Source organism: Buteo buteo, chromosome 8 (genome assembly GCF_964188355.1).
Source record: "Buteo buteo chromosome 8, bButBut1.hap1.1, whole genome shotgun sequence".
NCBI lineage: Eukaryota > Metazoa > Chordata > Aves > Accipitriformes > Accipitridae > Buteo > Buteo buteo.
This window is the reverse complement of record NC_134178.1, coordinates 24147247-24174194: the sequence shown is the minus strand read 5'-3', so window position 1 is coordinate 24174194 and position 26948 is coordinate 24147247. Positions and strand designations below refer to the sequence as shown.

The window sequence follows — 26948 nt, the reverse complement described above, 5'->3', positions numbered from 1 at the left end:
ACAGAAGCCTGGTAATTAAATATGCTGAATTAAAAAAAAAATCGGAGGGAAAATATTTATTGCAATAAGATTGGAACACTTAAAATCTTCAGTTAGAGTCTCACACTAGCCTTTATACACCAATGGCATTTAAATTAAAACCAGTACGTTTCCATAAATAGAAAAGTTGGGTTTAATGAAGGGGGAATTTTGATGAAAACAGCTTCCATTTGAAATCCCTGATTGCATCTATAAAGCAAGTCCTTTGAACAGTATCCTGCTGGCATACTGTTGATGACAATAAAGCTAAATATAAGTACAGAGAGATATCTGCAAATGTGTGCATGCATTTATGTATTTATATATGTAGCTGAAGATTGGAACTAATTGGGAAACTCAGCTTATCTAATTCAAATGCGGATGCGAAATGAATTTTAGTCCAGTGTATGATGTCTTTGATAGACTCCATAGAGCATCTACTATTCTATAAAGGGGCTATATTTCTACTGAGAAAGCAAGTATTTATTATTGCTCATCTTGTACATTTTTAATCACGTTAATATTTTCTATGATTCTGCACTTGGAAGAAAAATATAACTTGGGGCAAAGAAGTTTTGCTTACCTTCTATTTTCTTTGCCTTTTAATCCAAGTAGTAATAATTTTCTAAATCTTAAATACTTTAATTATTAAGCAATATAATTTTTTGCAAGTGATTTACTTATTGCAGCAAATGGCTAAATGTTCTCCTGCATCAACACTACTGCAGGTGTAGAGCATGTGGAAAAAACATCCTGAAAGACCAGCAGTAGGGATCACTGGATCCTTTAACGCAGATGTCTCTAATGCAAGGAATTTATAAGGGTAGCATTGGCAACTTGAAGGGTGCATTGATGTTTTAAAGTCCTGAGGTCATTAAAAATCTTAATTTTCATTAAAAAAAAAAAAGGTGTATAGTCCAAATTGTTATAGAAAGAACTATAAAATGTGACTTTAGCATGAATTCAAGTCATCAGTAGAAGGTAAAGTTTAAAAATGTTTTAATTTAATTTAAATTTTTAATATCACAATCCTTTTAAGTCTCACTTTGAGTTTGAACATGCCAGAGTTTTACCTTCTGTAGAGGCATATAATCTGTGTGTGTGTATATATATATATATATATATATATATAGAAAAGAAAGAGATCACCTCAAAACATCATCTGATTTCTCTGGTCCTTGCTAGCTGAAGGTAACTGAACACATGTTAAATGGAGCAGAAATCAGAGTGCAGAAAATGGTAATTGGCAATTTAATCAATAAATAGATAGACTACACTGTAAATATCTGTTGATCTTTGTAGTGACTGGGATAATGGGGAAAGGGTTCACTGCTGCTTCTGCTTTGTAATGCTTTAGCAATGCTTGTGGCGATAAACCTGCCTTAAAACACCAATTAAACAGGGTTTATGACTGCTTTATGTTATTGAAGTGATGCAACAGATCAACAAGTATCAACAAAGCTAGACTATTGTTTTGCCTTTTTTAAAAAAACAAACTTGAAAAACATAAAGTAATCTGAGTGCCTTGTGTCTAAAAGCAACGTCCCACATGTTTGATGGTCCTCTCGCTCCATGTAAATTAACCACAAAAGAAACTATTTGAATGAACTAATTGGTTATAGGCTGTTTGGCCCATAACGTCCATTTGAATCCTCTAGCAGCTGGAGGGTGTAGATGCTGGAGACTCAGACCACTTCCTAGCCAGGATGAGAAGTGGTGCACAGCTGGGGAAGGCCCCGGGCTGAGGGCTGGCAAGGAAGGTAGGCAGCAGCTGGAAGGTAGAAGCATCAGGGACCTGACAGCGAAGATTTAGATGAGGAGAAAACCTGCATCTGGGAACAGGTTTGTGAAGCTTTACCTTTGTGGTAGCTGCTTCTCTACAGAGCTTTTCCCAAAAGCTTTTATTTGGTGACTTTTAAATCTTCCCATCCACCTCTTTTCCACATCTCCATATACCAGTCTAAACTGTGCAGTATATGCCATGTTTTATATGCCATAATTTTACTATATATGTTATTCTTTGCTGTTCTGTTAATTTAATATATAAGAAGAAAAAAGGTATTTTTAATAAGTAACTCGCCAAAATGGGAATCACATCATATTAAGTAACCAATATTTCTGTGAACAATACTTTGCAAATGTGACTTCTCATCAGAGCTTTTAAGGCTGTTTTATAAAGTCTATTGAATTACATAAGACTAAATCATTGTTACGTGTAGTGGTGCTTGTAGATTAAAAAGAAAAAGCAGAACAAAACCCATGTGATCATTCAGGCTAACCTTCTGTGTGTAATCTAAATGAATTCCTATTTGAAGTATGATTTTTCAGAATGCAAGATCCAATCTTGATTTAAAAGGGTCAAAGACAGAGAACCTGTCACCACCCTTGGGGATGTACCCTGTGTATCTGCATCATATATCTGATCTGAACTTGTCTGCTGGAGCTTGTTTGTAGTGTTGCCTGTTACCTGTAAGAGCCTCCTGTCAAAACTATTTTAGACAATGATTAAGTCAGACAAAATTTTCATAGGATAAATGGAGATGCAATAAAGAGTTTCTTCTAGCCCTTTATTTATGAGGCTCTTTAGTGAGTTTCTTGAATTGTACACACCAGGCATCCACACAGCCTTCCAACACTAGATGCTCGAGTGCCAAGTATACAGTTAATTCAAGTTCTCTGGTCCTATTCACGCTTCTTCCACGGAGGCCTCCAGGGATGCATTTTTCCCTTCATCCCCAACAGCATATCAGGAGCTCATGTTTGGCGGAGTCATGGCCACTTTTAGTGCCTAGACTTTTTAAGAACTGTTGCCCCCAGCATAAACTCTCTCTCTCTGCCAAGAGGACCCTACTCTCTTGTTTAATATATAGATATATAAATTGTTCTCAGAGTGAAGTGATTTGCCCAGAGGCTCACAGTGGCAGAGCCTGGGAGGAACAATCAAACTCCTAAATATTGTACTGTGTCCTTGCCAATTGACTATTAATTTACTTGTTTCTTCCCCTGTACTTAATGTTCTGTATGACTGAATATTCTCCTGGTTTCCTTTCATGGGCTGAGGCTGTACATGCTCTGTCTTTTAGATTTGGTCTAGTTTCATCTGACAAACACAGTATACTTTAGGGATTACAAGGTGATAATGCTATTTCTAATCATGTTTATTATTATTACTACAAAATCTTATCTGTAGGGTTAATTATTTCCTATAGTTGTGTGATGAATAAAATATTCATCTCAGGTATATTATGAAATGCCTCCCATCTCGTTTAAGTCAGGATTAAATTTCTTTCATTGCTGCTGGGTCCCTTTCAGGGTGGTACTCTTCCCCTGCTTCCTCTGGAGAGCTGATATCATGCTGGTTTGCAATATTCATTAGCAGCCCAACCCTTTTTCCAGGGATAACCTCTGGCTATGCCCATTTCAAATGCTTCTGCTTTTAAAAAGTGCATCAAGAAATTAATTATTTCAAGAAAAAGGAGCTTGAACCTGAAGTCTACTTCATGAACTGAATACAGAGGAGGAAGAGGGAACCCCTGTCTGTTTGAAACGGACTAACGTTACCAGCATGACACCCTTGCACCAAGGGCAGAAGCTATCATTTCCCTTCTTAAATGGTAGGAGACTATCCCCTAGTGCTAAGTAAAAGAGTAAGACTACTTTTTTAAGGAATACTCTGTTTTTAAATGCTTCTGTTTGAATGGAGCAAGTTCTTTATTGGGAAAACCAAACAAACAAACAAAACAAACAAAACCCCACCCAAAACAAAAAATAAACACCAAACCCCTCCAACTTGATTCCTAAGGATATCAAACTGTATGTGAAAATAAAAATGAATCCCATGAACAGCTGAACCGACTTGAAGTTAGTAGGTATTCTTAACAATTTCTTGAACAGTTGTTCCTCTTCCTTGCAATGAAGATGGCCTCTTCTTTTATTTTTAGTTACCATTTTCCCTTGAAATCCTTTGCTGAAGCAGTTGTCTGGTGTACATTATACAGGCTGTAGGTCTGCAGTCAAGTGCAGTAGTGCTGGATCCCACCAAAGGCCCAGGCAGTTCAGCAAGCTGCCTCCTCTGTGGCAGGGAGCAGTGTGGTTGGTGTGGTGTGGGTGGAGATGTCAGTGGCTCCCTGTTTCTGGTCACCTCACATCTGTGATAAACTTTAATGTCCTCCGCCGCTGGAGGGGACACATCGTTGCCAGTGGTTACGCACTGTCTGGCAGCAGGAGGGTTGAAACATCACCAGGGCTACTAGCTTGCACCATGAAGGAGAATATTAGTATGGACAGGGAGAGCTGCCATGTTGAGAGGAAGCCGCCAGTACAGACACGTCTTTGGGGATGTTGAGGCTCCTGGGCCATCACACAGTGCCCTGGAGCAATGTGGCATGGTTACCTATCATGTGGAGTTCAGATCATTCACTCTGTGTCCTTCAGGTGGTGACTGACAGGGCCAGTGGAGAGGCGACAGTGCTCTCTTGGGGCTAAGGCACATGCCATGCCAGGTCTGGAGGAGACCCCTGGGGCCAGGCCCAGCACAAGCTGCTGCAACCCTGTGCTCTGTCCCCTCCGAGGGTGTCAGGCTTCGGGAGGTGATGAGGTGCTCCTCAGACTTGTGATCAGCATCAGGCCTGCAGCACTGTGGGCCAGGCCGTAAGCAGCTTCAGCAGCCTCAATGGTGGCCAGAGGTGGTCACAGCACATGCTGGCTTTGCTTGGCCACAACACAAGGAGCAGGAAGGGGACAGGGTCTCCCTCTCCCCACCTGCAGTGCAGGGGGCCAAGCCCCCTATGGTCTTCCCCCTGCTCTGACCTGGACCCCTCTCAGAGGGGGAACACCGTGACCAGCACAAGGTATTTTAGGAAGAGCAAGACCAGCAGACAGACTCTTCCTCTTGTAAAATCTCTGTTTCTAGGCTGGCTGGTGTGAAATGCTTTCTTAAGGCAGTTCTTGAGTTAAAAAGCAGATGGTATCTATGTGCTATGGCGTAAGTGCATCAGAAGCCCTTGGAGGATTAAAATGATGACTCATTGGAGCAAAGCAGGACAGGGAGATGAACGACTGAAAGAGATGTCTCTAGTCAATACAAAGTTGTTGGCTTTTTGGAGGCATGTAGAAATATATTTTATACTACTCAGAAGTGCTAAGTTTCCAAAGTTGTAAATCTGCTCTCCATTTTATGTTAAGCTAAATAAAAGACATCCACAATTATTTTTATACTTTAGCTTGTTATTTTGTTTTTCACCTATGAGGTAATGAGTCCTTATGAAATTAGAAAAGCAATCCTCGTCTGGCTTGGGTAAATAGAAAGATTGGCTTCTCCTTAGGTGATTGATTACTTTTAAATTACTGTGAAGGCTCCTTTTAAATTGGTCAATGTAAGTGACAAAATAAGCAAAGCTACTCCTTTCCCCTCTTTGTTAGGGGTAGCTTTAAAATTTTCGGCATAGGCTTAGGGTGTGGAACTTAAGATAATACACCTCTAACACACTTCCTAAATGATACACAGTTACTGCGAATGGAGTAGAGGTGATAGATGTAATGAAGATTAACAAGTTTTCCAGTTTTCCTTTTAGATACATTTTTGGGGGGTTGTAACCTCTGTGAAGCTTAGAAGCTGAAGTGCTTTCCACTTTAGAAAGTGTGGGGTTTTTAATTTTGGTTTGGTTAGGTTTGGTTTTTGATTTTAGGGAGGAAAGTAGATGATAATGATAGCATCTCTGATTCTGAGACAAGGGAGAAAAATACAATACTTGAACAGTTTGTTGGGTTTTTTTTACCTGCTTTTTGAAAACTTCTGCAGCTAAAACAGCTGGGGGGAGAGGAACCAATTTTGACAGGGAATTCTGTAACAGTTCACAAACAGGCTGGGTTTCTTTTAGTGCATTGTAAACTATTAAGCATGGACAGTACAGTTTAATAATAAGCATTCAAGCTGCTCAGCTAAAAAGTCTGCTGAGCATGCTCATAGACTAAGTTAGCTGCATGTTGGAAAGTCAAAATTTGATATAACACTAGGAATTAATTAGAAAGATAACTGGAAGGAGGCATCAGCAGATAATGTAAAGCATACCAGGGCTCAGGTAACGGTTTTGCTTTTTAAAACTCTGCATTTGTCTCCTCCTTACAGTTTATCATAGAATAGTAAGTGGTCATATTATACTGCCTATCAGCAAGGTCCTAACTCTTCAGGACAGCCTATGTAGTGACTTGATTTATGAAGCCAACATTTAATAGAAAAGACAAGCATATCTATTAATACAACCTAAAGTTTCTTCACCATTTGACTACGTACTGTTCTCATTTTATAACGGGGATTTGCTGCTATGGAATAATTTATACCACTTGAAGTAATCTGTATAGTAATCTGTCCTTACATCTAAGGATAGCAGAAAGTTACTGTTTTAAAACTAAAGTGTTTTATAGAACAAGTGTTCTGAGGACTGTTTTCTGAGCCTGTGTGTGTTTGAATTCTGTCATAATGCCAATGAAGTAGAGGAGCTAGGCCCACCTCATTTTATGAAAGCAAATTTTACTTTGCTAGTGCACCATAAAAGTTTTATAGAACTGTCTGACAAGTCTAATGTAATAGAAAATATACAGGTACTGCCAATAATCAGAAATGTGAGGGGAGCTAAATCCACTGAGACTGAGATAAAAATTGATACAGTTTGGTTAACGTCACTGTAGGATCAGAAACCTTGTTCCTTTGCCATGTATTTCTTTTCTTCTAAAACAATCCTAGTACAACATGCTCCCTGGTCTCCTACCAAGTCTCTCTGTTGTTCCTGTCCATCCTGTTTTGTGGGCAACACAGGTGCCTATTGGCATTTCTTCAGAACTGTCTTTGGTCATTGGTGCTTCTTCTCCAGAGCAACACCTGCTGAGTCCTGAGTTGCCCAGTATCTTTCCAGAAGAGAGGTACCATGACAGAGGGAATTTGTACAGCTTGCATCTTCACTTGTTGTTGCAGAGAAGAGCTTAAATCTGTGCTATGGAAGCAGTTACAAAGGGCATGGATTGGGACAACTCAGCCCAAAAGTCAAAAGGGAGTTTGTCAGGACAAAAGAAAAATAAGGCAGCTGCAGCTTGTGCAGGCATCCCAGAGGCAGCTGAGGCTTGATATCTTTGGCCTTGCAGCTTGCCAAAGAGCAATTGGATGCAGAATGAGGATTTAGGAGAATGTATAAGTATTTGGGGAGTGCATGAGTGGAATGAGTCTACTTTACTGTGTAACTCTTTTAAAGGACACAGTCTGGCAGCCAGAACTCTTTGCAGGTCAGTAAGATGCCCAGTGGGAAGTCGAGGGTACCTGTCAATGCATTTAATAGTTCTCTGCCCGGCTGAAGTCCTAGGTTTGTTACAGATGTTTGGTATACAGATATCTTTAAAAATGACTTGTATAAAGTTCAAGCTGTAATGCTGGCTAGCAGAAAAGAAACACTTTTAAAAATGTGTTTGTAAAAAGCTAGGAAACTGCAGAATATTAGTTTCAAAAATCTCACATCTGTATGGTTTGGCTTACACAGCTAATGGTTCCAGGTTTTTTGTTCATATTCATGCAGCTGGTGTTGCAGTGGACTATGCCAGAAACATGATGGCTGCCCACATCAAGAAGTACCACTGGGTCCTGCTGATGGTTGAGGTCAAATAACTCTTGAGTAAACGGTAGTAAAGGTCCATTTGTTTGAACCTCTTATGTTTGCTTTGTATGTCTGAAACCAAACTAAAGATTTGGCACTACAGTTTCATTACATCTTTATGAGAACAGCTGCACTATGCTGAAAGCTTATCAAGATCTTAAAATTTAAATTAGCTCTTCAGAGTTAATCATAGTTAGAATTTAATGCATCAGTTTGCTTGTTTACATTAGCAAATATTACAGTGCAATAGAAGCAAATCTGAAAAGCAAAACATTTGGTGCTAAGGACCTTATGTCCACACCTGGGAACATTTTGGGGTTTTTACTTCAGATTAAGTCCAGTATGGTTCTGTGGACTGAGTGTTCATTTCTGATCAGAGAGTATATTGTTCATAAACAAGCAGACCCACTCTTTTTTTAGTCTTATTTTTATTTAATATTTGGGGTGTTTGTCTGACAGAAGATGCATATGATGTTCTGATATAGGTTTGGGTTATGTGCCTGACATATAGTAAGTAGCACAATGAAATGCAAATTAAACTTATGTTGATTCAAGAGGGTTTTAAAATGAGATCCTACTTTACAAATACCACACATTTTGATGAGGTTTCACTACATATTTTACTGAAATTAATGTTTTAGGGCCATGGAGATTGCAAGCTGAAACAGGTTGCAGACCATCTGCTCAATATGTTTTCTGTGATGGCAGCCAGTTCCAGGTGCTTTGGAGTTTAGAAGTCCCTATATTAGATGGCTGTGGAATAAAATAGCCCCAGGGCAATGTCTTTGAGGTACATATCATGTTCTCTGTTTGTTATATTACCTCAAGCAAAATATTTTGAAAACATTTTAGTTTGAAAACAAATATGGTTTATTTCATACATATCAAGACATTGGCAATACAAAGGACCTCTCTTATGTCCAAGCTTTAGGTATAGACAACTTACAAGCTTCACCACAATATCTTCAAATGGTTTACAGCATGCTCTACAAAGGTGATCTATAAGTTATAAGTTTACTGAAATTGTTTTCTAATTTCTGTAGATCAGTTGAATCATTCTGGAAGCTGCCTTGTCTGATTAAAATATTTGTATTTCGTTAATGATGAAACAAGTTTCTATTCATCTATATTTTTTTTCATTTTGCAAGTAGACGTGTCCCTCAGCAAGTTATTTATTTGAGCTATTGAGTCCAAACCAGCTATGGAAACACAGTATCCATCCTTTACCTCCCAAAATGGTTTCTCATTTGTAGAAATTATTAAAATAAAGATTTGCACTTTATGCCTGACTAGGATTTTTTTACTTTTTGCAGTCCTTCTGCATCAGTAGCTACTTTGAATCTTTTGGATTATGCTTTCTAAAGTTGCAGCTAGGGCAAATATTGAAAATAATATTTAAATACTTGGGGAAAAAAACCCATATCTCCAGTGAGATGGGCCTGTAAGCAATTACAGTGGTTTTTTTTTTTCTCTCTTTTTTTAATTATTTATAATATTTCACAGTATACGGAGACTTTCTGTATTTAAACGTTATTTGTATACCTTCCTTTGCCACTGGCAACATTTTTTTCTCCTTTTCACTTCAGCATGCATTTATGAACAAGCACATTTAATTAGATTTCTTTTTGACATTTGTATACTTTTTTAAAACTGGAAATGCAGTAACTTGTCACTCAAACCCCTGCAGAAGACCTGGTTTTGCTCCATCTGTTCCTCCCAGGCTGATAGGGAAGGGCGGGATGGCTGGCTACAGGGATTGCTTATGCAACCCAAGTTGGCACTCAGGAAACACGATGCCCAAGACAGTAGTGAAACTTTCCAGTTGGAGCACAGGGGTGTCATGTTTTCTTTCTCCTCCTTCCTCTGCCTTGTGAAAGCATTGAACAGCATTCACAGCTGACTTAGCTGTTGACAGGGAAGAGCTGTGGAAAACTAAAGCAGCTGGTTTTTTGGATGCCATTTTTTTGGTGAAAATGGGGCTGAATGCAAAGAGTTTATATTGTGTTATAAGTATGGTATATAAATCAGAATGAAACTGAAAGTTGTGTGTATGGCAGAACTGCCTACATCTCCGCCTATCGTCCTGTTCCTATTCTCCAAGCTCAACATGAGAACATCCTGACAAAATCCAGTTCTACCCAAACCTTACATTTTTGTTTTCTTTTTGAGTCTAGTTGGTGTTTGTGCCTTCAGTAAAATACTCTGCAGGTCATCTACCTGGGCCATTTGTTTCTCTGATTTGTATTCCTTCCCACTCTTCTCCCAGTAAGTACCCTCAGACTCTCCTGAAACTGTTTTAAACTTTTACTTGCTCAGAAAATCACTCCAGTGGTTCTTATTGAAATAATATCAACAAAGCTGTCTTTGCAGAAAGGCAAAGCCTGTAATAAGGAGTAATGCCAGGAGTCTTGCTAGTTCCAGTACTGAAACCAATGTGAAAATAAAATTACTTTTCACTTTACTTTGGGACAGGATGGAAGAATAAGTCTTTGCAGTGTGAATACTTAAGTAAAATGTGCAGGAGACAATACCATTTCATTTAATTGAACAAATAAACCAAAAAGCTCCACCTTCTTGTGAAGTAACTCCTTCAACAGCTGACACTTTGAAATTCAAGACAGCGGATTTTTATTCATGTATCTCTTACTAAGCATGTATATTTTGAATTCTCAAAAGCAATAATATAAAGGTGAGAAATGAATAGCTTGCTTTGGGACCTTTGCTGTGGATTTCTTGTGGTGGATCTTGTTTTCTTTTTGATATATTCAGGAATGGTAGGAGGCAGGAACTGGTAGAGAGAGACCTGAGCAGAGACAAGAGGACCTCTTCTGCCCCTTCCACAAACTTCTAGCCTGCTTCTCTTTGGGAGCAGATAGTTGATTCATGCCCATGTCATGTACTGTCTAATGCTGAGCTGATGACCCTTACTGCCTCTACATGCTCCCTTTTAAGGAGACTGCACTTCTTAAAGGCAGCCTTGAATTGGAAACAACTTTATGGACCTGCTTTTTGTTATGCAAATTAACTACTTGAATTACTTGTCTTTCTACTGTGTTTATGGACTTCCCTGTTTCTTATATGAACCAGTTTAATTAGCTGTGTCAGTTCCAGAGCTTGCAGAAGATTTACAATGGCTGATCTTTGCTGATATTTCCACTCCACAGTCTCCATTATATGTAGTGTTAGAACTCCACAAGGGAATATACGTAAGCGGCGATCATGCTGTGATGATTTCTTAAGGACTCTGGCATTTCTGTGCATGTGTGTTGGTGTGTGTGTCTTCCTTTTCCTTATAACTAAATGCTATCTATAAGTGCTATAGCTACATAAGAAGTACTATAGCTATATTGAAAGGGACGCTATTTCTGTTTAATTCTTCTTCAATTTATTTGGCTTTAGTTATTGGTTATACATAGCTTCTTATTTAGTGGGAATAACACCTGGTGAATATCATAAGTAAAATGCTGATTTAAGAAGTACATAGAATATTTTCCAATGTTAGATCTTACAGTTATTGCTTTAATAATCTTTTATGTTTCTAGCAATATTAAAAGTCGAGATTGTTGTTTAAAATCTCTTACAGATTACTTGAAATATACCCCCAGTTTAAAAAAAACAAACAGAAGCACTGGGTTTGTACGATGTTTTCCATCAGAATTATAAATATTTTTCTCACTTTTGAGTTTTCTTCCTCTTTGCCCTGTTGGATGCCCCTAGTGCCAGCTTAGCTGCTGAGTGTGTCCCCAAACAAAGAGTTTTATTTTTGAAGGTACTTGAGGAAAAGTGGTTATATTGTAGCTTCTTATTCTGGAGTCTGATTTCTCTGCATTCTGCAAGACTCGTTAGCTTAGACTATGATGTGGTTGAAAGAGATGCTCTGATGTGTTATAGAAAGATCATAGGCCAATTTATTTATGTTGTAACTAAAGAGATTTAATAATAGAATCTGTAACAGAGACAACCTTAATCATGATTTCAAGTGATAATGTAAGTATTGTTCTCCTTAGTGTAAAGTAATAAGTTAAGGAATTTTTCAATATTAAATTAGGCAAAACCTTAAATAACATGAACTTTCAAAACTATTTTTTTGCACTGAGGAGAATGTTGTTTTTTCTCTAACCTGTCATAACTGCTATTAATTTTGGCGTAGCACATCTCACCTACTTTGACATGTAAGTTTACACAGAGAAATATGAGGAGTTTGTGTGTTAATTGTCTAAGTAGGTATGGGATATTTTATGGGAATATGTTCAAATTAATTGTGCTCTAGTAGCCTTAGAACTATCTGTGCTATAAGAAATAAATAAATGCAAAGGAGTATTATCAGTGTCTTCTCAAAAAGAGGGATATAGAAGCAATGTGGAAATGCCTTATTCCTAAACAACACAGTCAGGTGAGTTGAGCCCAAGGACTTGAAGGTGGCTACGAATACAACATTTGGCATGTGACTTAATGATTTAATGTTGCCAAGTTAGATTTTATGGGCACAATAGTGTTGAAAATTCAGAAGGCCTGAATTCCAACATCATTTAAATTAGCCTCCCACTGATGTGTTTCAGCTATATCTCAAAACAGAAATCATACAAAATTAACAGACCTCCAGTCAAACTTAGTAAAACACATGCTTTTCTAACTGCCTTTTATTGCCTTCCTTTTCTAGGTCTTTAGGGATTTTACACTGCGTATCTGGAAAAACAAGTCACCATTTAAAAACTAAGTCTACAGCTTGAATGGTAAGGGGTAGCTGCATTACTGTGTTGTTATTACTCAGTTAGTGTGAAGCTGATGACCTGGGTGAAGGAAGTGCAATTCTAGTTTCTTTGCCTGGAACTTTCATGCTTTAAGTCCGTATACACCTGAAAGAACTATTTTTTTTAGAAGTCACATAAAGTAAAGCACAGTTTTTAAACACTTCCACACTTACAACTACGCGCTTGCTGCTAAAAGCTGTAGAGACTCTTCAGCTCCCATTGACCTCACTGATATTCTTTGGACTTTGTACATAGGCCTTCTGTTGTATAGATTTCTATTTTTTAACATATTTAATGTTTTAAACTATTCAGTATATGGTTGCTTAGAACTCCTGTTTTGTATTGTCCAGGTTTACAGTGGGTTTGCCTTCAGGCTGGCAAGTGTTGTCTATGCATGATGTCTGGCATTTTCCACTTTAAGATCCTGCTTTCAATCAATTTCTGGCAAACTTTAATTTTTTAAGTTAAAATTATCCATCTTCTTCACTCTTCTCTTTACCTTTCTTCCAAAAGAATTCAAAAATTTAGAGGAAACCCTTCCTTCCACTAATATTCAGGCAACCTCTTCCAGAAAGTGTCTCTTGCCCTTCAATTAATGTAGCAGGGCAGAAGGGAAAGTGCCTTTTATAGTACTACAAAAACTGCTCAAATTTGGCCAGATTGCAAGCTTTCAGAATGCTTCAGTCTTTACATGCTCAGTAGAAAGCTCTAGACCTTCACAGCTGAAGAGTTTGTATTCTTCCCACATTGAATAAACACCAACTTAGGACTGAACAGACTATTATTTGCTGCTTCAATCAGGAGTTGCTTCAGGGATATTTGGAGTTTGGTAGAGAAGCCCCAAACCAAAAGCAGGTAGACTGTATCTTTCCTGTGCTCTCAGTGACTGTGCTTCTGGGTCTGACTCGAGTGCAAACTAGACACAGAAGGAGGTTAATTAGGTTGGTATCCTTTGAGAGATATTTATACATAGAAAGTGGGCGCAGAACTGGAGGAGTGTTTAAGAACTTGACAAGTACAAGAGTGCATCAACTTAAGGTTGCCCTTAGAAAGAGAAATTTCTATTTATTACAGTTACTCTGATTACAAAAATCAGATTGTTTTCTACTGAATTAATTGTAATTATTTATAGCACATAATTAATTGTAATTATTTATAGCACACATTAAGTGTATATTTTTGCTTTGGGGTGGTGATAATTAATTACAACATTGGAAGAAAATAGTACAGCTTCAATACACTGAAGTTTGAACAACTAAAAAGCAATAATGAGAAGTACAGATCATTCCTCACTGTGTTTCAGATCCATTTGGAATTCACTGAAGGAAAAGTAGTTGCTGGATTTTGAAGGGAGTCTGCTCCAGTGCTGCATAAAAGTCCTTTTTTGTTTCACATTTCAGTAGGTCTCGCACGGGCTCAGTTGGTCTCTTTTAGGTTTCAGTGGGCTTCTGAAGACTTCAGAGACACTGGCATTTTTCATATCCACCTTTTGGCCTGAGCATACTAATGGTCAACTCTGACACTGGTTCAGCAATCTCTCCAGTGTACCCACTGTACAAGTTATGGGACAATTGAAGAAACAAGGTTCAGAACCTTCAACTATTTGTTGAACTTATGCCTAAATGAAAGGATGAGCAAAAGATAGAATAGAAAGGATAGCAGATAGGCAACAGCAAAATTGGTTGCGTAAGTGATTACAGTTGATTTATTCACATCTGTTACTGCATAAATGAGCAGTATGAGTAAGGGACCATATTAGAGGTTTACAGTGAAATGAATCAAATCAGAAAACTTCACAAAAGTATCCTAAAAAGAATACTAAACTTCCATAGATAGTAGATGCTTTCAGTTGATTTTTAAGAATAAAAACCTGACCTTCTCCTTTGGGTGCTTGTATACAAAGCCTCTGGCTACCCAGTTTATCTTTGGATCTTTTTCACGACAAGCTGGCCCTGTCAAAGCAGGCTTCTGAGATATTAGAGATAGGCTGAAACACACAATTTCCTAGAGAAGTAGCCTGGGAATACAAGCCCAGCAGAAAGCAAACAAGGAAGGCTGGAAATTAGTCTTTTGGAGGAGAAGCCCAGTAGGAAAGAATGAAGATGCCCATCTTAACTCCCCAGTAAAAGATGTGCAGGATGACTCCTGCAAGGCATTGCTAGGCAGAGAAAAGCACATGGATGACATTTGGAATATATTTCTCTCAAACAAAAAATGTAACCTAAAACTCATGCCCTGAAGAAAATTAACTTAAATCCTATAGCTCATAGGAACTCTCTCAAACACTAGCCAGTGAATTAAACCACTGATTTAGAGGTTTCTTGGGTAACTAAAAAATATATGAAGTCTTTAGGGCAGGGAAATCTTTTCTAATACATTTATATGTCATCAAACACAGTGCCAAGAAGTGCTGGTTCCATTTATGCCAATTAGAATGTAGTATGAAAACTACTTTGGAAGTCTGTAGTTTAATTTCCTTTTAGGGTAAATTCTACCAAAAAATGTTTTGTTATATAATTGGTTACTTTTTTATTTTTAATGTGGTTTTGGCCCTTGAATTTGTTGGAGAAAGCGCATGATAGTAGTACCAAAGTGACAGTTCATACAGCATCTAGAATCCAATGTAAAAAGATACAGCACTTCTGCCTAGCTGTCATCTAGAGCACAAAGGATCAGTAAACAGTTAAAAATTCCTTGTGTGTGTGGGAGCATTGATTGCCAATATTTGTTTAGGGAAAGGACCTGGAAGAGTCAAGGGGTCTATAAGAGGATTCGAGGAATGGTGAACTTCAAGGAAAAATAGGGAAGCATGTGAATCTGTTTTCAGACCTGTTCGTTGCAATTTTTTTCCCCTGTGAACAAATAGCAGAGCACTCTGAGGCATTTGTTCTGGTCACTGACTGCTCTGTCATCAGTCCCAGTGGGAGCAAACCTGAATCTAAGTGGAACCAGTTGAGGTACTTATGGAGACAGTAACGCTGGGTCTGGTCTGAGGGGAGGAGGCCCAAGCATGTCCAGCCAGAGCTAGATGTCAATCTGAGGTCTAAATCCTGGGGATGCAGGGCATGTCTGTACTGTGGAATTGGTTAAGGGCAAAGGATGCCAGTGTATTATCCACCCAACACAGTGCTGTGCAGGCTTCCTAGCATGCTTGTGGGAGAAGGGAAACTCTGTTTATATAGTGCCAAGGCTGAAGGGAGGAAGGCTTTTCTTGCATTGGCATACATATGAACAGAGCCATAGCACATCAACAGCTGAGCTGATTTCAAATGTCTGCCCAGCACGTCCCCTTGCCCTTTGGGTTCTGCTATTAGTAATGGTGGCCAGCACAGGGTTGTACCTGCTGGGTGTGGCATGCTTACTCAGAACAATAGTTAGAAGTATAGTCCAATGACCAGCTTCATCTTCTGCCCCTCCCCATGCCACCACCAAACACACACACATATGTCTACTAAATATTTTCATGATCCTCCTCTGGCATTAATACCTTTTTTGTTTTGGCTTATTTTGTTTTGCTTTGTTGGTGTAGGTTCTCTTAATATTACTGATTTATCTTGTAGTACATCCAGGAACCTTCAACAGGAGTTAGATAACACTTGGTTCTGTACAAATATCCATGAGGAAAAAAATGCTGTCTTGACAGGGTTACAATCAAAGGTATAAATGGCAAGTGACTTCAGAAGTTAAAAGCTTTCCATTGTATTTGTGTGATTTGTTATGTACTTAATAGAATAAATGTAAAGTAAGTGTCAGTTACGTAAATCTTCCAAACCAGTCTTTGATGACAAAGGTAACTTCTTGGGGATAGTCTTGCAGAGGTGATTCTCAGTAACCAGTTTGAAAGAGGAGACGTTCATCATCTTTTATGACGTGCATTTTTTTATTCTTTTAAGTTTCATCAAGAACAAAGCAGTTACAAGCTCCTGTGTGTACTCCACATAATTATGCTTGGAAAGTCGCCTACGAGTTACATACTTGGTCTTTCTGCAATCATGGTGATCACAGTATCACAGTATAAATGAGGCTGGAAGGGACCTCCAAAGGTCTCTAGTCCAACGACCTACTCAAAACAGATCTAATTAGATCTGGTTGCTCAGAGCTGTGTCCAGTCATGTCTTGAATTCCTCCATGAGGAGATTCCACAGCCTGTCTGGTCACTCTGTGCCAGTGTTTGACTGCTTTCATGGTAAAACAAACAAACAAATAAATAAATAAATAAATAAAAGTCCTTATATCTAATCAGAATTTCCCATGTTCCAACTTATGTTTGTTGCCTTTTGTCATTCCACTGTGAAGCTCCAAGAACAGTCGTGCTCCATCTTCTCCGTATCCTCTGGTCAGGCAGTTGTAGACAGTAATATGGTCTCCCCTGAGCCTTCTCTTCTGTGGGCTGAAGAGGCCCAGCTCCCTCAGACTCTCCTCCTACGTCCTGGGCTCCAGCCTTTCAGCAGCTTGGTGGCCTCTGATGGATTTGCTCCGGTATGTGATTCAGATCAGAATTCTACTTTCATTTCCTTATTTATTTTTTTTTTTAATGGATAAGCCATGTCTGTCTTCACTTTACAGCTTTCTATTGTAGCTATGTATCCACTTGTCTAACTCCAAATTGGTTTTGATTTCTTTTTTTGTCCAGCCTGGATAATTTAATAGGAATAGTTCTGGTAGTGGAAAACAGTGAACATGCAACTGTGTTTTGTTTTACCATGAAGTTTAGCATAGTGCCTAACGTACAGACTGAGAGATTGGCTGAGGAGGGAAGAGGTGTCTGGAGATCACCTTGTCCAACTCCCTGCTCAGAGCAGGGTTAGCCAGAGCAGGTTGCTCAGGTCCATGTCCAGTTGGGTTTTGATTGTTTCCAGGGATGGAGACTCCACAACCTTTGTGGGCAGCCTGTTCCGGTGTTCAACCACCCTCACAATAATGAAGTGGTTTCTTACGTTAAATGAAATTTCCTGTATTTCAGCTTGTGCCCATTAACTCTCATCAAGAAGACTTTGGTTCTGTCTTCTTTACTTCTCCCGTCAGGTATTTATACATGTCAATAAGATGTCCCTGAGCTTTCTCTGCTCCAGGATGAACAGTTCCAGCTCTCTCAGCCTCTGCTCATATGAGAGGTGCTCTAGTCCCTTAATCATCTTTGTGGTTCTTTGCTGGACTCACTCCAGTATGTCCATGTCTCTTGTACTGGGAAGCCTAGCTTGGGACCCAGCATTCCAGATGTGTCTCACTAGGGCTTTGCAGAGGGGAAGGATCACCTCTCTCGACCTGCTAGCAATGCTTATCCTAATGCAACCCAGGTTGTCAATGTGTTGCAAAGGCACGTTGCTGGCTCATGATCAGTTTGGTGTCCATCAGAACTCAAAGTGTTTTTCTGCAGAGATGCTTTCAAGCTGGTCACCCCCCAGCGTGTATTGGTGTCTGGAGTTATGCCTCCCCAGGTTCGGGACTTCGTATTTCCCAGTGTTGAACTTCATGAGGTTCCTGTAGGCCCATTTCTCTGGCCTGTTGAAGTGCCCCTGAATGCCACAACTCTGGCATATCAATGTCTCCTCCCAGTTTTGCATCATCAGCAACCTCACTGAGTGTGCGTTCTGTCTCATCACCTGTGTCACTGAGGAAGATGATTAAAAAAATATTAACCTTGGTATCAACCCCAGGCATAGACCACCAGGGACTGGCCTCCAGCTGAACTTTGTGCTCATCACAATCCTTTGAGCCTGGCAGTTCAGCCAGTTTTCAGTCCACCTTGCTGTCCACTTATCTAGTCCATATTTCATTACTTTGTCTATGAGAATGTTATGGGAGGCCACGTGAAATGTCTAAAATCAAGGTAAATGTTCACTGCTCATTTTGTTAGAGAAGGCTCTTGGGTTGGTGCAGCATGATTTTCCCTTTGCAGTCCCTATGCTGACTACTCCCACCATTTCCTCATCTTTAATATGTTTGGAATGTTTTCCTGGAGGATTTGTCCCAACATCTTCCCAGGGGCTGAGGTAAGGCTGACCGGCCTGTAGTTCCCTGGATCCTCTTTCTAGCCCTTCTTGAAGATGAGAGTGACATTTGCTTTCTTCCTGTCCCAGTCACCACTAACCTATCAGAGACCATTGAGAGTGGCCTTGCAGGGACATCTGCACTCATGGGTAGATCCTGTCAGGTCCCAGGGACTTGTTTATGTCTACTTCAGTTCATTTAAATTTTCTTGAACCTGATCCTTCCCCACTGAAGCTAAGACTTTCTTGCTCCAGATTTCCCCTCATGTCTCTGGGGTCTGGGATTCCTGTCTTACCAGTAAAGACAGAGATGAAGAAGGCATTGAGCACCTTGGTGTTTTCCATGTCCCCTGTCACCATGTCCCCTGTCACCATGTCCCCCACTCCATTTCCGTAGCAGGCCCACATTTTCCCTTGTCTTTCTTTTGCTGCTGAAGTATCTGTAGGGGCCCTTCTTGTTGCCCCTCACATTCCTCACCAGATTCAACTTCAGGCAGGTTTTGGTTTTCCCAGTCCTGTCCCTGCACACTCAGAGAGTTTCTCTGTGTATATCTTCAATTAGAAAATATAATCTTGAACTGTCGGGAATATATGATGGGAACAGATTACTTAGGTTAAAACTAAGCACCCCAAAACCCCCAATAACATAAATATACAACACAACAAACATAACAGTAATGACTGTGATCTAGAAACAGAAGTTTTTTTCCTAGGAAAAACTTTATATTAGTATTTTTTTCTGTTCTGTATGGAACATGCCTGACCTGCCAGTGATAGGCAGTATGTTTTGTTACCTATTTGCCTTTGTTTCCTTCTTTGTCCTACGGAGTTGATTAAGATAAGTTTAACTTATGGTCCATAGCTCCTTAAGTAAAGTTTCTAACTTTCCTTGATTATTAACAGTTAATGTTTTTTAGTCGTGTGTTATTTAAACAATGGCCAGATACTGGAGTAGGTACCAAGTGCACTTCCTTATTTCTTAAATATATTTGAACCACTTACAAATAGTCCTACCACATTTTGTTTGATAAATAAAATCATCTCTCTTCTGGCCCCAGACTTTGTAGGCAAAAATATAACCCACATCACCTTTGGAAATGGCTGTATCTCACTTTTCTAGAGTATAAGTATATGCTAAGAAGTGTATCCCTGGTGTACTGAATCAGTCTCAAGTTTACAGCTATCTTTATCTGTCCTGCTTATATAAACAGAAGTTGAAACATAGGTAGTCTCTTGGTGGTCCTTCTGTAAGCGACAGAAGCTTTTAATCTTTATCTTAGTTTAATTTGTGTCCAGTATTCTGCATGGTTGTTTGATATTGTCAGCCCAAAGCTGACGTTGAAGTTAGGTAATACCTGCATACTCATTATCCTCTTGAATGCTCTTAAGTGAATGTGGTTTCACTGTACTTATGGAAAGGATCAATCAAGACAATCTTGGATTAATCCCATTACATTCTTTGGTCATGGTTATGGCTTGCTTTGTTGTCGAATTCATACAAACTGTGAAAAGAGTATTCTGTTTGTGGTAATGTCATTATCATTTATTATAGAATTTCCTCCCGTATAAAAATGTAAATGTATCTTTCATTGCATCCTACTGCTCACAGATATTCAAAACAGAGACATACCAAATATTTTGCATTATGTTACTTTAAAAATACTGTCTTTTAGGTACTGATCTTACACATATGAATATGTATAGGGTCACCTTGATAAGCTCCTGTCCAGTTTGTGGAGCTGCTAATTAACTTTAGTTTCACACTTAAGTTTTAGGAAGTTCAAGACTTCTAGTGAGGCATCTAATTCAAAACTTTTCACTACTAATGGAGGTTAAAAAAATGCAGCTCTTACTCATCAGCTACTAGAGAGCTCATAAAGTTAGTCTATGCAAAGCAGCTTAACATAAGGTGCATTTACCTTTCTCAGTTCAAAAGTATTAGCACAATATTTACAGGATCATAAAAAATACTTCTTGTTGAACAAATGTTTTGATGAGCAAACCTTCTAAGAACATAGAGGTGTATGGTATGCACTGTAATTTCAAGTTGAGGTGTAATCATATTTTTTGATGTGTCAATATGTAGGGGAGTAATCTGTTTCATTTAAAGAAAAAGTGAGTCTGATTAATTTTCACTGGGTCAATCGCTGTAACTAATCCAGAGTCTTTGTCAGCTTGCAGGCTTTCTTGTGTGTTGTGTTTTTCACACTTTTGCTTAAAAGGCAGGTAAGATGATACTGTTAGCATTTTCTGCTGTTTTTTTGTTTGTTTGGTTTTGTTTTGTTTTTTTTTTTTTTACTTGGAACAATAATGTGATAAACTTTTAAAATAGCTGCTTTTAGCAAATGCTATTTTTTGCATGTGTATTTATGGGGAGACAGATGGCCAGAGAAGGACAGAATGACTTTGATTTATTTACATTAATCATTTTTTTTCCCTGTTTATGGTGTTGTCTTTAGTGTCACACAATGAATAAGTCTTGAAATTCATTCATGAATTAAAAACTTTGATATTCAGGGCAAAAAAAAAGAGTTGTGCTCTTTGAAAGATGGTACAAATGTTAAAGAAATGTAGTGTATTGTGCTAAGCTTTGAAGGAAAAAAATGTGACTTTGTGCTTTCTGAATATTTAACCAAAGAAAAATCTCTCCGGACTGTGTCATGTCCACAGTATGAGCTCATCTCCTGTGTTTCATGTTTGGATTACAGGAATGATTCTCTCTCCCAACTTTGCGCATATTTCCTAGTGGAGTATTGTTGCTGTGTTTCTTTTTACTCATATCACATGTTTTAAAATTTTGCATTCTAATTCTCACTATTTCAGACTAGTATTTTTGTTGATATTTCTTAGCAAAATTTCATACAGACTGAAGTAGTAAGTCTGTGGTTATGAGTGGGTGTGTTGTCCTGAGGTATACAGGAAGGTAACTATTAGAGTGGCTTAAACTTGCAGTGAATCCACATTTAACAATATTGTTATAGGTACCTGGCATGCAGGAATATTTCAGGACTGTGCCCTGCAAGCAGTCAACATGATAAAGAGCATTAATTCCAGTAAGTGAACATACTACACATGAGGACTAAGAACTTTGGAAGCTGTGTACTCTGTGTGTGTGTGTATAAACACATTATAATGATTTTATTTCCTAGATTTTCTTTTCAATATTTCAAACTACTACAGCAGTGGGAACTATTTTGTGAAGTTTAACTCTAGTGTATATAATAGGTGAAGTTCTCAGAGAACTAACATTGCAGAGTCCATAGAGTCTAGCACGGCCTTTTTGTAGACAGAAGATTTTAAAAATAATTAAAGCTGCTAATTTTCTTCGCTTTGGTAAGAAGGTTTTGATGGTTTTGTGAAGCTTAAAGTTGGACCGAGAGGCAAAACCCAAACTGTATGTTACTTTTAAAAGGATTTTAAAAAGAGCATAGTGTGAAAAGCAACTCAGCCACGGGGCGGGGGGGAGGAACCAAAACCAAAAAATAATAAAAAAAACCCAACCCCAACAAACCAAACCAACCAACCAAAAAACCCCCACCCCAAAACAGACCCAAACGAGAAAAGCCAGCAAACCACCGACAACCCAAAAATGTTTCTCCCCTCCTCCCCCGCCAGCCGGAGCAAAGCGCAGCGCCCCGTCCCACAGCTTCCCCAGCCTCCCTCCGGCGGCACGGGGGGCGGCAGGAGATGCTGACGGCGGCGCTCGCCGCCTGCGCGGGGGCCGGCGCCGCCTTTGCCTCCCGGGCGCCGCCGCAGGACGGTGCGGGGCAGGCCCGCTGCCCGGCCCGGCCCGGCCCGGCCCGGCCCGGCCGTCGCGCCCCTCTGGGGCCCTGCAGCCCCCGGCGGGTCCCTGCCGGGCTTGGCGCCGCGGGAGAGGCCCGTCCGCCGGCGGGGCCGCGCTTCCCGGCCCGGCAGCCGCTGGGCGCCCCCGGGCCCCTCCTCGCAGCCAGCGAGCGCCGGGGTTTCTCCCCTTTCGCTCGTCTTTTCCCTCGGCGCACGGGGGGCTAGGAAATCGGAAATGATCTTAATTAAATGTTTTCTGTACGGAAACAACCGGGCCCTTTTTGTGTGAAGCGAAGGCAGCAGACCTTATCACAAAAGACAAAGGCAAATATTTATCAGGGAACAAAAGATGTCCGCGGTTGCTTGCAACGGGGGGAGATTTTTCTCTCTCTCCTGGTGAAGATGTTTAACAGCGTAAGATGTTTATCGGGACTCCTTGTTGAAGTTCTTTGTTTCCCTGTAAGATCTACAAATGAAACTGCTTTTCTTTCTGTGAGGCGCACAATGAAATCCATGAGTTAAACTGCAGAGAATGCAAACACCTGCTTGTCCCTCTGTTGACTTAGGGTTTCAAGAAGATCTTTTCTATTTTACATGATAATGGTTTGGGGGCTTGGGTGGTTTTTTGTTTTGTTTTGTTTGGGGTTTTTTGTGTGTTTTTTTGATTAATTTTTTTATTCTGTGAGGAGAGAAATGGTCATCTTGTCTGTCTTCCCTTTATGTCGTTTCTGATGCAGCGTTTGTCTCCGTTAAAGGAATACCAGGTTGTTAAATAAAAGCGTTGCTTCTCCCACAGAATCAGGTGTCATCGAGTGAATAAGCTATTAGATTTTACTGCTTTGCCTGTCTGGTGACTGCTTATTTTTTGTATGCTCATTTTCAGAAATGCTCTGGTTGATAAGCTACGTGTCTGACAACTTTACATTGTAAGCTGTGAACTAGAGGGAGGAAACATTAGAATCTGTGCAACTCTTTACAGCATTTTTGCCTGTTCCCCTTAACTATTTCATACATGGAAACACAGTATTTCAAATGTACTTGAATGCTGATTAGCCAGTGATACACATATGTGTATCCTTAATACAAAGTGATTTGAGTTGGTATTTGAAATGTACAAATGCTTACTTTTATGGGTATCCATCCCCAAAAGCTAGGTTATCGGTTACCTACAAAATCTTGTATGAAAGTTTAAGACTTTATAATACAAGCCCCCACTTTCTCCAAGTTGTGAAAAGACTAGTTGGAATTAAATTAATTCACATGGCAAACATTCAGCCTTATAATAAGTATTATAAGCTGATGCTATGGTACAGATTTCTGGCACTGAACAACATAATTCATAGCAGTGTCTGTGATCCGGTATCTGGGGTTTTATTATAGTTCAAAAGATTTGAGGAATACTTTAAAATATTTTTCCATGGCAATTTACAATACAGCTTTACAATGATGTAGGCTTTTAAGTACAGTGCTGTAGAGTAAACATATTGCATTATAACTGAAGTGTTATACCCAGTCAGGGCTTCTCTGCTTAATATATTTCATAAATATTTGGGGGGATGTCTGGTTCTTCAAATGACTATGCTTGTAGATAGTCCTGTTTATCTGAGAAAATGTATTCAAGCTGGTGGGACTCCTGGGAGCAAGCACTTGCAGAATCGACACCTATCTATTTCATATACATCATTAAATTTTGAATTAATAATGTAAAATAAGCTTTGCAATGTAATCCTGATTGAAGTATTGTTTGTTGTTTCTTCATTCATGACAATAATATTTTTCTCAAACTTCTCTCTCTCTGAAACGTCACTGAACTGCCTGCTTTTGAAGAACACTTCCTGGGTGTGTTTGTAAATTATTTACCTTTGTACAGAACGTAAAGGTATCAGTTTTAATGAAATCAAATTATTTTAGTTGAAATTTAACAGAAGAGTTCTAAGATAAAGATGCTGTATGATTCTTTGCTTTTGTGTATCTATTTTAGAGTTTGCATTCTATTTTTCTTGAATCACTGAGTCCAGATAGTTTGATACAGTTTCTTTTTCCTTAAAGTTGTACAGAGAAGCAGGAAATGAGATGGTCTCAGGATGTTCTTAAAACAGATAAAATTAACCTTTTTTATTTTTGCTTGGCATTCTCAATTCAGAGTTTTTTCTTTACTTTCCCACAGGTAAAACCTGTTCTGTGATAGCATGCAAAATTTCTCATACTAAAGCTTTTTGTATTTCTGATAATATTAGAGTGTGTGGTGGGAAAATAACACATAAATATAACAAAGTATATAGTGTTATAATTTTTCCATTTAATTGAATGTTATTATCTAGGCTACCTTGGCTTGAACTACTGTCATTTTCTCAGGCTCTCTGACAAGACACAAGTACTCCAGTAGAGAGAGATTTCTTCTTCAGAAACACAGAACATATTCTGTAGAAATATATTCTGTAAAATATTCAATGGCATATACTTTTGGACTGCTTTTGCCCTCAAGATAAGTTTTCTTCTTAAAAAAAATAAACTGCTCCAGCTTTCTTTTCTAGCAGTATATGCATTATTTGAGGATTTTATTATTTTGAGTTTTATAAATACCATAGTGAATTATTATTACCAGAGAAGCAGGAGAGTAAAAAAGAAGGGGGGAAAAAAGCAAGAGGAAAAAACTCTGAGAATATGCCCAAGTTCATAAAAAAGCGCATCTTTTAAGATAACTTACCGTCCTGCTAACTTCTATCTGATAGCATATTCATAATATTTCTTTTATCTAAGTATAAAAATATTACTAATGGTTAACATGGTCAACGACTCAAAAATAATGAAAACTGTACTGCTGTTGAAATGAATTCACTCTGACGTTAGAAAGTAGTTTGTATTACGTTAATGCATTGTTGGTTGTGATAGCAATGCTGACCGTTCGATAGGGTGGTTGGTGGTGAAGAACCAGCTTTTAAAATTTATTTTTTAATGTGAGCAAAGTATTTAGAGATGAAAGGGAAAGATATTAAAATATGAGTATTTTTGGTACAATTTTGTACAGATAGGACTGTAATTAGTGACATGGGAATAGTATATATACTGAATTATTTGAAATGCTAATTAATTTCTGCTTCAGTTTTCCAAATGCCAGCTGTAACTATGGATCTCATTTAACAGATGCTAACACAGGGAGTAACTTCACACCTGGAGTAATCACACTGAGACATGGAAGTAAAGTTAAGGCTCAGGTACTTAGGCACTGATGTAGATACAGTTCTAGGAATTTGCTGGATGCTGCTATTAATGACTTTCTGGGACTTAGGTTATAAACCATTTGCATTTTGAATATATTTTGTTACACATAAGCGAGGTTATTCACTAATTTTCTTTATCAAGATTAATGGAAGCCTTTAGATTTAAATTTACCACTGTTTACAATCCCTAAAATTTCATTATTTTTTGAGAGAGGAGGCTGAATCTGAAATCATTTTGAGTCCCACAGACCTCTTGTAAAATTTGAAAGATGCATGTGAAATGGTTTATGAAACTATTTCAATTAATTTTGTATTATTTTCCAATGGGACATATTATATACATAAGTGTTCTAGTAACATTAATAACGTCTCTAAAATTCCTCAAATCTACTTTTTGAATTTTTAAAAACATCTAAATAAAGCATCTGTTTAAAGTCAGTTCTGTACAAGCAAGGGTTTAATTGGCAGAGTGAACTGAAATAATAACGTAAGGCTTCCATCGGCATCTTCCCTCTGTGAAAATGATACAAACCCATTAAAAAGACAATCTGTTTTAGCCTATCTTTATTTATTGTTAAAATATAAAATCAACTAAATACATAAAGGTTCTTTTTTTCTTTAATGAATATTTAAATATATGTACCATTTATAGTTCCATTTTTATTTAATGGAGAAATTGCATTTCACTTCAATGAGAAACCCTATATTTTTCAATCCAGTTTGGAAACTTAATGTTGAACTTTCAGGTCAAATGTAATGTCTTTGTAATTGTCAAATTAAATATTATTAATATCCTGAATGACTTCTTCAGTCCCATAGGACTTTTCTACAGGGATGTAGTAGGAATGGATCTAAAAATGTTCAGTGTAATATTAATGGAAGTTACTTTAAATTCTTTGTCATGTAACAGGAAATATGTTCTTTTTGTAGCACTTTGTGGCTGTTGAACAATTCCATAAGATTCTGTAATAGAGATACAATTTTGTTTTATCTTCAGAAATTCTAGGATATAGTAATATCCGCCCCCAACCCCCATAAGTACAGAAAATCCTTACAGGACAAGGAAATAAAGGCATGAAGGAATGAACTATACAATAGCACAAATTCTCCTCAATTCTTGAAAAGGAAACTAAGCTTATTATCTTGGGTTGGTTTTTTTTAATTATTATTTTCTTTCTCTTTTTTTTTCCCCCAAGTGATTTTAAGATGCTTTAAAAGTTAATGAGAAAACAGAAAGCACATTTTGAAGCAACTTCTGAATGCTTCAGAATAAATGAAAGAACAGCCTGATTCTATGCTTCCTTTTGAAACTTAAAGTTAGAATGAAATATTTTTGTGTTTCTTCAGATGCCTTTTCTTCTCCTTGGTTTGAAAGCACTGTAATTGAGTAGTGATTTGTTTTGATAAGAACTAATATAAATGTAATTATAAAAGGGTGAGTAGAGAGGACAAAAGCCTGTACTGTTTCAGATTTTCTAAAATACTGAATCATTGTTTTCTTTACATTTATGCTATCGTTATGTCAGCGCAAAAAACGAGGATGTG

At 38.4% G+C, this 26948-nt stretch overlaps 1 long non-coding RNA gene across 3 annotated transcripts in view; it reads left to right on the top strand.

The window, feature by feature from the left end:
* Positions 1 to 26948, top strand: part of LOC142033702 (uncharacterized) — a 276141-nt gene that overhangs the window by 13797 nt on the left and 235396 nt on the right. Inside the window, exon 2 of one of the 3 annotated variants that reach the window (XR_012651303.1) lies at positions 12319 to 12391. The exons of the other annotated variants lie outside the window; for them this stretch is intronic. This is a non-coding gene — a long non-coding RNA (uncharacterized LOC142033702). The remainder of the gene's footprint in view (positions 1 to 12318; positions 12392 to 26948) is intronic. 3 annotated transcript variants of the gene reach the window in all.